Source organism: Pundamilia nyererei, unplaced genomic scaffold (assembly GCF_000239375.1).
Source record: "Pundamilia nyererei isolate P.nyererei 1_Seehausen unplaced genomic scaffold, PunNye1.0 scaffold00438, whole genome shotgun sequence".
In the NCBI taxonomy this organism is placed as follows: domain Eukaryota; kingdom Metazoa; phylum Chordata; class Actinopteri; order Cichliformes; family Cichlidae; genus Pundamilia; species Pundamilia nyererei.
Window position 1 is genome coordinate 103,325 of NW_005187839.1, and position 8,135 is coordinate 111,459.

The following is an 8,135-nucleotide window of genomic DNA, read 5'->3' on the forward strand; positions in this document are numbered from 1 at the left end:
CAGTAGGCCCCTGCTCTGGCCCTGTTATCCCGGTGGTACGGGCCAAATCGTATTAAAATCCCCTCCCTCCCTCCATCCCTCCCTCCCCACTTATTTCTGAACATCTCAACCCACTGTTCTCGCTCTCATATTCTCTATATGATCTGCATGTATCTCCACCCTCTCATGTTTCCCTCGCTCTCAGGAACTGAGTCATCGACCACAGGCACAGGATGCTAGCTCAGTTTTGGCCTCTCACCTCAGAAACACATCGGCAGGACCTCTTTAGTGTTAATTTTCACTGGTTTAAAGCCACGACACACCATATAGCATTTTAAAAAATGCTTACACAAACTCCAGAAAGGGAAACGATTGCCTAAAGTGTTTGAAATCCAGCTTTTGGTGCATTAGATGCTTTAAATTTGCAGCTTTTGTCCCATTTTTTTAACCACAGTCTCAATGTTTTGATCCAGATTATTGAATGTCTCAAGCTTTTTGTGGCTTACAATAGTTTTCAACTTGCGTGTCTTGTCAGATTTCGCACAGTGATTCTCATGTGATGTCTAATGTTAACCACACGAGGGAGAAGTTACACAAAACTACAGCACAGACATCACTGATGTTGCAAAGATGACACTGATAAAGGATGGCAACAATATAAGAGACAGAGCAAGATCAAGATCAGTAATTTCAGATGAAATTTGAGCCGCTGTGCTAAACATGGTTTAAACATGTCAGGTCGGGTCTTGGACTCCACCTCTCTGGGAACATCTCAGCCCCCCACCCCCCCCAGGTGTGGGGGCCTATATCTCCCCTCACCACACTCCCTGGCGGTGGCTGATGCCCTCATCCATCGATGTGTTGGTGGATCCTGGCGCCCGTGGCTTGGTCGGGGCACCCTCGGCAGGGCCACCCCCCACGTATCTCTGCTTGGACTCTCGCACTCTAGGGGGCCTCTGGATGTCTGGGGCCTGGATCTCCACCATACCTGCTTCATGCCCTGGGGGGCAGGGCTATGACTCCCCACACCCTCTAGCAGATAGTTGCATGGAGAAACCTTTTGAGGTTGTGACAGCAGGTGTACACACGGGCGCTCACAGAAAAACACTATATCTTCCTTGGCTGCTGCCTCAAAGCATACTGTGCACCGTCGGTCTTGTGTGCTGTTCAGTAACATTCAATATTTATTATTTACTGTTACTCTACTTACCTTGGTTGTTGCTGCTCTCCCTGCTGTGTTGTTCTCTTTTTGCTTGTTTTCTTTTTTGTTCCAACAGGTGATCCGGAGGATTATTTTTTAGTGTCTTCTCTCACTGACCCTCTTCCCCCCTATTTTTCTTTCTTTCCCTTTCCTATCCCCCATTCATGTCTGTCCAGTCTCTAATAACTTAAAATAAATAAATTATTATTAATAATAATAATAAAAACAATAATAAAGATCAATCAAATGGACCAATATACCAATGTAAAGCCATAATGACCCACTTGGAAAAACAAATCCGCTGGGCATCTTTTTTAGCAGACAATAATTCTGATTGCTAAAGTACCGAACAAAACAGGCAAAAAAAAAGAAAACAAAAAAGAAATGTACAGACACAGTGTCTCACAGTATAATGTAATCATATTGTAAATAGACTGCTGCTTTTCCTCTCTAACTAATTGCACACTCAAAGTGCTTTCAGTACATTCACCCAATTATGCCCATTTAGTGACTTCTAAACCAAAACACCTTGTCTTAACACACACGCACTGCAAGGATACGTTACCATGCATGCCATGTAATTTGATAAACGACCCACTAAACCTCTTCCTGAGCCACAACTGCCCCCAGGAAACAGATGCAGTCATGACATGGTATTTGAGGAGGAAACTGAAAGATTAAAAACGGTACATCATGTCAGCTCGCTTTCATTTTCAGCAACATTTGAAATCTTAAAAATATTCTTAACAACAATACTGTGTCATTGATATAAGGAAGTAATATCCTTAGCCTGAAACACTGCCCAGCCGCCTTTTTATACACAATTGACAAAAATAATAAGATATTTATTAATGAAGTGACTTGTTTTTTATTTAATTTATTTAATTTTTGACTTCTAACATTGATGTTGCCCCTGTCAGAGGAAAGAAGCTTCAGTTCATTCACTAAAACCCCCAAAACTCCCCGCTCTCCTTCCATGGCAGTTTTTCATTCTGGGGCAATAGATCAAAACATCACAACAGAGAGTTTGAAGTCAAGGCTTCATGAGGTGGTTAATGTTGGTTACCAATTGCTGTTACTGGTGCTGTTCTTCCCATCTATTCCCACCTACCCCCCATTTACCTTTTACCTTGATTTTTTTAAATAACCATTTCAAACTATTTACAGAACAATCAGCTGTTCTTCATTCAATAAGATGCCACACAAATTATTTGTGCCACTCCTCTCTCTCTCTCTCTCTCTCTCTCGCCGTCACTCCTAAAACTTCCCCAGTTTTGTTTTTTTTGTTGTTGTTTTTTTGCTCATAAGCACAGAGTGCTTGCTAGCACTGTCCTTAGACAGTAAACGTGACGAAACTATTGAGGAAAAAACACAGTGTATATATTGTTTATCATGACTGGTTTTACGTGGCCTATCAACACAGTTTAAAAACTGGGATATGTCACCTTGCTTTGTCTTTAAGTGGTCATGTGATTGGCTTACCACGACTACTTTATTCTTTGTCAGTCATACAGCAACACTCATGCGATTGTTTTGCCCCCTTAGCTCCAGGTGTTGTGCTAGACCAGACCTTCCCAAAGTGTGGGGCCCGCCCCCTAGAGGGCGCGCAGAACCATTGCAGGAGGGGGCTGCGGTATGAAAAGGAAAAAAAAAACAAAAACAGTGCTTGGACACTGCTAGCATAATGGACAGGTTTTTTGACGGGGCTCCAATACAAACGCAAAGCAGGAGATGAAGCATAGCTGTTTCCAAACCAACTTCATTCTAAGCCAAAGACTAGAAAATATGGTGAAGCATATCTGCCCTTTGGCTTCACCTGCACAAGTGCCGAGGTAGGTCTCCCCTGCAGAATTGGTTTCCCTTCATCGGGAGCAGCGCTGGGCTCTTCAAATCACGGACAAACAGTATCCCACATTCTTGATTTTTAGTTCACAAACACTCCTTGTAATGACTAACTACTCCTGACATTTTGGAGATGTTAGCTCTTTATACAGTAAAGTTACAGCGGGATACAAATAACATCAGGCTGATCCTGCCACGATTTGTTTGTTATTCCCATCACTGACCCCAACTAATATTACTGACAACCATCAATGAAAATAGTACTACTGGTAAGTCCGAGCTCACCTCAAAAGTGATAAACAAGACAGCAAAGACCAAGTGAGGAATAATGCTGGAGCTGATGGAGGTGAGCCAACCAGCATGAACATGATTTCCTGCAACCAATCAGCACAAGGCGTGAGTCAGCGAGGAGAGAGCAGGTTAAAAAGAACGATAGTCAGCTCAGTAAATGGATGGTAAATATTTCAGGAGACAGAGGTGTACATAACAATGAGTAGTTATAAAAATAAATAAATCATATTATGAGACATATACAGCTGATGAGATGTAGAAAAAATATAAAGCAAACATTTTTTTTGTTGCTTTGTATGAAGAAAACCCGACAAAGTAACTAACTGAATCTCACCATGACTACATTTTAACTCTTTCTTCACTAGTTGTGAAAATGACACACATGGCCTATTTGTGGCTAGCTGGCCACAGTCAGAACCTGTTGCTTCTACAGCAGCTCCAGTACACCTTGAAACCAAGAGGTTTCAGTTTGCATACTCTGAGGACCAACTCAGCTTTTGACCTTTGCCAGTCCGAGCAGATGGCACGCAAATGTCAACGAGCACTTTGTAAAATATCACACGCATGAATCATTATTCTGGTGGAAACTGTGGGATTCAAACCCTGGACCTTTACATACCTGTGGTGACTGTATGAACTAGAAAAGCACAGTTCTGAGAGCTAACTTGAAAGTCTTGTTTGCATTTTATCAGTATTGATTTTCATTCTTTGTGAGTTATTACTGAGACTAACAGTCAACAACCAGATTCAGTATCTTCTGGTCCTCTTCTGTTCATCTAATGGAAATTCTTGGATGAATTCTTTCAAGTCCTTTGGAAGCCCAAGCTTAAATTTACTAACTTTACCTGGGGTGATAAACACTTACCTCATAATGTAACTGACTGGGACATAGACTTTGTCCCTTTCAAATATTTTCCTCAACCAGTTGCAGCAGGTGGCTGCCCCTCCCTGAGCCTGATACTGCTGATTTCTTCCTGTTAAAATGGAGTTTTTCCTCTCCACAGTCACCAAGTGCCTGTTGTCTTTATCCTCCAGTATAAACTCACTTTAGTCAACTGTTGTAGTGAACTGGAGATGTATACATAAAACTGAATCAAATGTAATCGTACCAAATACTATGAAAATTGAAACTATGTAGAAATATGGATTTATTATACTAAACCTGAACCACCTACACTCACCTTCCAATTTATTAAGCACACCTTGCTATACTGTAACTGCTTTAACCCCCTTTAATTTTTCATGGCACTAATAGCGTCCTGGAATCCGTGCTGAGAGATGTTGGTTCATATTGACTTGATGGCATCACACAGTTACACATATCCATGATGAAAATCTCATGGTCCACCACATCCCAAAGGTCCTCTATTGGATTGAGATCCCTGTGACACTGTGTGACAGGGTGCATTATCCAACTAAAAGCAGCCATCACCATTTGTATGCTGTGGTCATAACTCAGGTAGGCTGTGACATTGAAACAATGCTACATTGGTACCACAGACTCAAAATGTGCCTCCAGCAGCAGTCTGAATTGTTGACAAATTTTGTGATAGTGCATAGCTTTCATTCATTTTAGGCCAAATTCTGACCCTGTCATCTAAATGTTGCAGTATAAATTGAGTCTCATCAGACCAGGCAACATTTTTCTATCTTGTAGAAATGCTTGCTTTAATTTCCTGTTATTAGCTGGTAGGAGTGGCATCCGGTTTGGTCACAAGCCCCAGCTAAAACCCACCTAGTTCAAGGTTCAACGTGTTGTGCATTCAGAGATGCTCTCCTGCATATCTTGGTTGTAATGAGTGGTTATTTGAGTTACTGCTGCCTTCTAATCAGCGTGAAACATTCTGGACATTCTCCTCTGAAAGGAACCACTGCTCACTGGATATTTTCTCTTTTTTAGATCATTCTCTGTAACCCTAGAAAAGGATGTGTGAAAAAATCCCAGCAGATTAGCAATACTCAGACAGTCCATCTTAAATCAGCCCTCTTGTCCATTGTGATGCTCAGTTTGAACTTCAGCAGGTTTCTTTGACCATGTCTACACTGAGCTGCTGCCATGTGTTTGGCTTATTTGCAAGCACCAAACATACAACATCCAGCATGCACAGTTCTCATAGTTCTGTTAGCTGAGTCTCCAAATCTCTAAACACCATGCGTTAAGGGAACACAACTATAGTTCAAGAAACTTAATGTACTTGACAAAATAAGAGAGAGGACCCACAGTTGAAAAAAAAGGGGAAGAACATCATGTGACAGCCACCATCTGACTCAGGATTCTCCCCAAAACTAAAATTAATGAACTGAACTAATACTTAAGCAGGACTGCTGGGAACTTCCAACTCAATGTGTAGATGTTACCTCTTTTATACAGTATGTGGCAAAACCCACCAATTTAATTTAAGTGCTTAGGGGGTCATATAATCTACTGTGCAATATAAAGCGCCTTGAGGCAACTGTTGTTGTGATTTGGCGCTATATAAATAAAACTGAATTGAATTGAATTGAATTAAGCGCAATTAGAAACACTAAGAAAGCCAGATTTGTAAAAAGGTACTAAAAAAATTTTGTTGGGGCAATTCAAAGTGTTCAGCTGAACAGGGAAATATTGTCGGTCTGCTCTTACCCTTACCCTACTTCTACCCTACTCTTCCTCTTCCTGCTCTGTTATTTTTTTATCTAACACCTGCAAAAGTCACTTGAGGTCTCTTTAATATTTTGACACGTGACTGAGTTGTTCTTCCAAGTTTGAACAGGTGCAATATGACTGAGACCTAATGAACCCACTGTGTTGTACTTTAAAGACGAGTGCTATATGATGACCTTTATGCTGATTTGCTGCTAAAGCGGTGTTTGGATCAGTGGAATTGTGCTTAGAGTTAGAAGCTTGGAGTCATGTTGCTGACACAGCAGCTTTGTGTTTTCAGTACATAATTCCAATTTTCATGTGTATTTATTCAGAAAAATCAGCAGTGAGGATGATGGAAAGCAGTGACATCGTAAATAACAACAGCAATACATATGAAGCTTTCCTTCTTTATAAATAAAATACAGTATGAGACATATAACTGTTTTGTGATGAAAAATTGTGTATAAAACATTTACTATGTTGAATTTTTCTTCTGTTGAATAAGTGAAGTAGGACAAAGTGTCACGGCCAGCGGGAGCTGACTGTGTGTTGTGAGCAGAATAGTGGACCCAAACGCAGAAGACGGGAGGAGACGGTACAGAACTTTAAACAAAAAGCGAGACTTTAATAGGGCTGATGACAAGAGTGCAAAACAAAACAACACGAACAGTGGCAAGGCTAAACTGAAACCTAAACTGGAAACACTAGAAATGACTATGACGACTATGAACATGATTTTGTGCAGGCATGAAAGAAACTGTGAAATACAAACATGAACTAGACACATGAACAAGCCCTGAACAAAATCATGAAAATCTTGGAAACCTGAAGTGACACGGAGGGCAGGAAAACTGACAACCTGACACAGAACAAAGGAAGAAGGAGGACTTAAATACACACAGGGGAAGTGGAAACACACGGGGAAACAGCTGACTCAAATGAACATAACAACATCACAGAAGAAGAGTAAAACTAAACACATTAAAGAAAGAAACACAAGACTTTCAAAATAAAACAGGAAACATGGAGCGACGTAGATATGACGACACAGGCTTGACAACATGAAACACGCAAACAAGAAATACATAACAAATAGCACAGAAGGCCTGGGTGAAACAGACTAAACTAAAATTCACGGCCAATTAATAATCACAAACTCCACATTATCTTCAAAATATAACAAGAGATCAAAACCAACTGAAAGCGCTGGTGAATTTATACTGTTTGTTCTTTGAGCTGTTCCTTTATTTCCCATGAGTATTAACAGCACAGTGGTCAGATCTACATACACTATATAACCAAAAGTATTTACTTCTCTGCCATCACATGCATGTGAACTGGAGTGACAGGGTTTCATATGATGTTGGCCCAAACATTTTCAACTTAGGTTTAGGAGAGTTTATGAGAATTTTTCACCATTCTTCCAGAAGTGCGTCTGTGAGGTCAGACACTGATGTTGGATATGAAGACTTGGCTCACAGTCTCCACTTCAGTTCATCCCAGAAGTGTTGGGTTGAGGTCAGGACTCTGTGCAGGGCAGTCTTGAGGACATTTGAACTTTAAAGTCATTTTAAACCCTGTATGTATTTAAATCTAGACTTACTACTTACTACAAGTTTAAAAGGGCTTTGCAAGTCACACATCTTCTTCTCTCATTTGTTTTCATGTACACCTAACAATGGGTTGTTGCTTCTACAGCAGCTCACCTGCACTTTGAAACTAGCAGGTTTCAGTTTGTGTACTCTGAGGATCCAACTTGAGTTTCAAACCCTTGCCAGTACAAGATGATTGCACACACGCAAATGTCAGTGAGTTATTTAAAATATACCACATGCATGCATGAGTAATTACAATCATGGCAACTGGGGGATTCAACCCTGAAATTTGCATACCTGGAAAAGGTGACTGCACCAATAAAGAAGGCACAGTTTTCATGGTTTATATGTCAGGTGTTTGCAACTTATGTGCTAATTTGAAGTTTTCTTGGTTAGAATTGGTGAAAAATAAAGATTGTTTTATTTCTAATGGCTTATTCATCTGGAAAAAAAACAGAACACCTCGCTCTTAGGGGATTTGTGGTTGCAGATGCTGAATACCAGAAGCTCATTGCCGAGAAACACAGAAGTAATCACTTTAACAATCAAACCACTAATCTACTCAGTAAGAGCAGGATGATAAAACTTGCGGGTGGGGGGG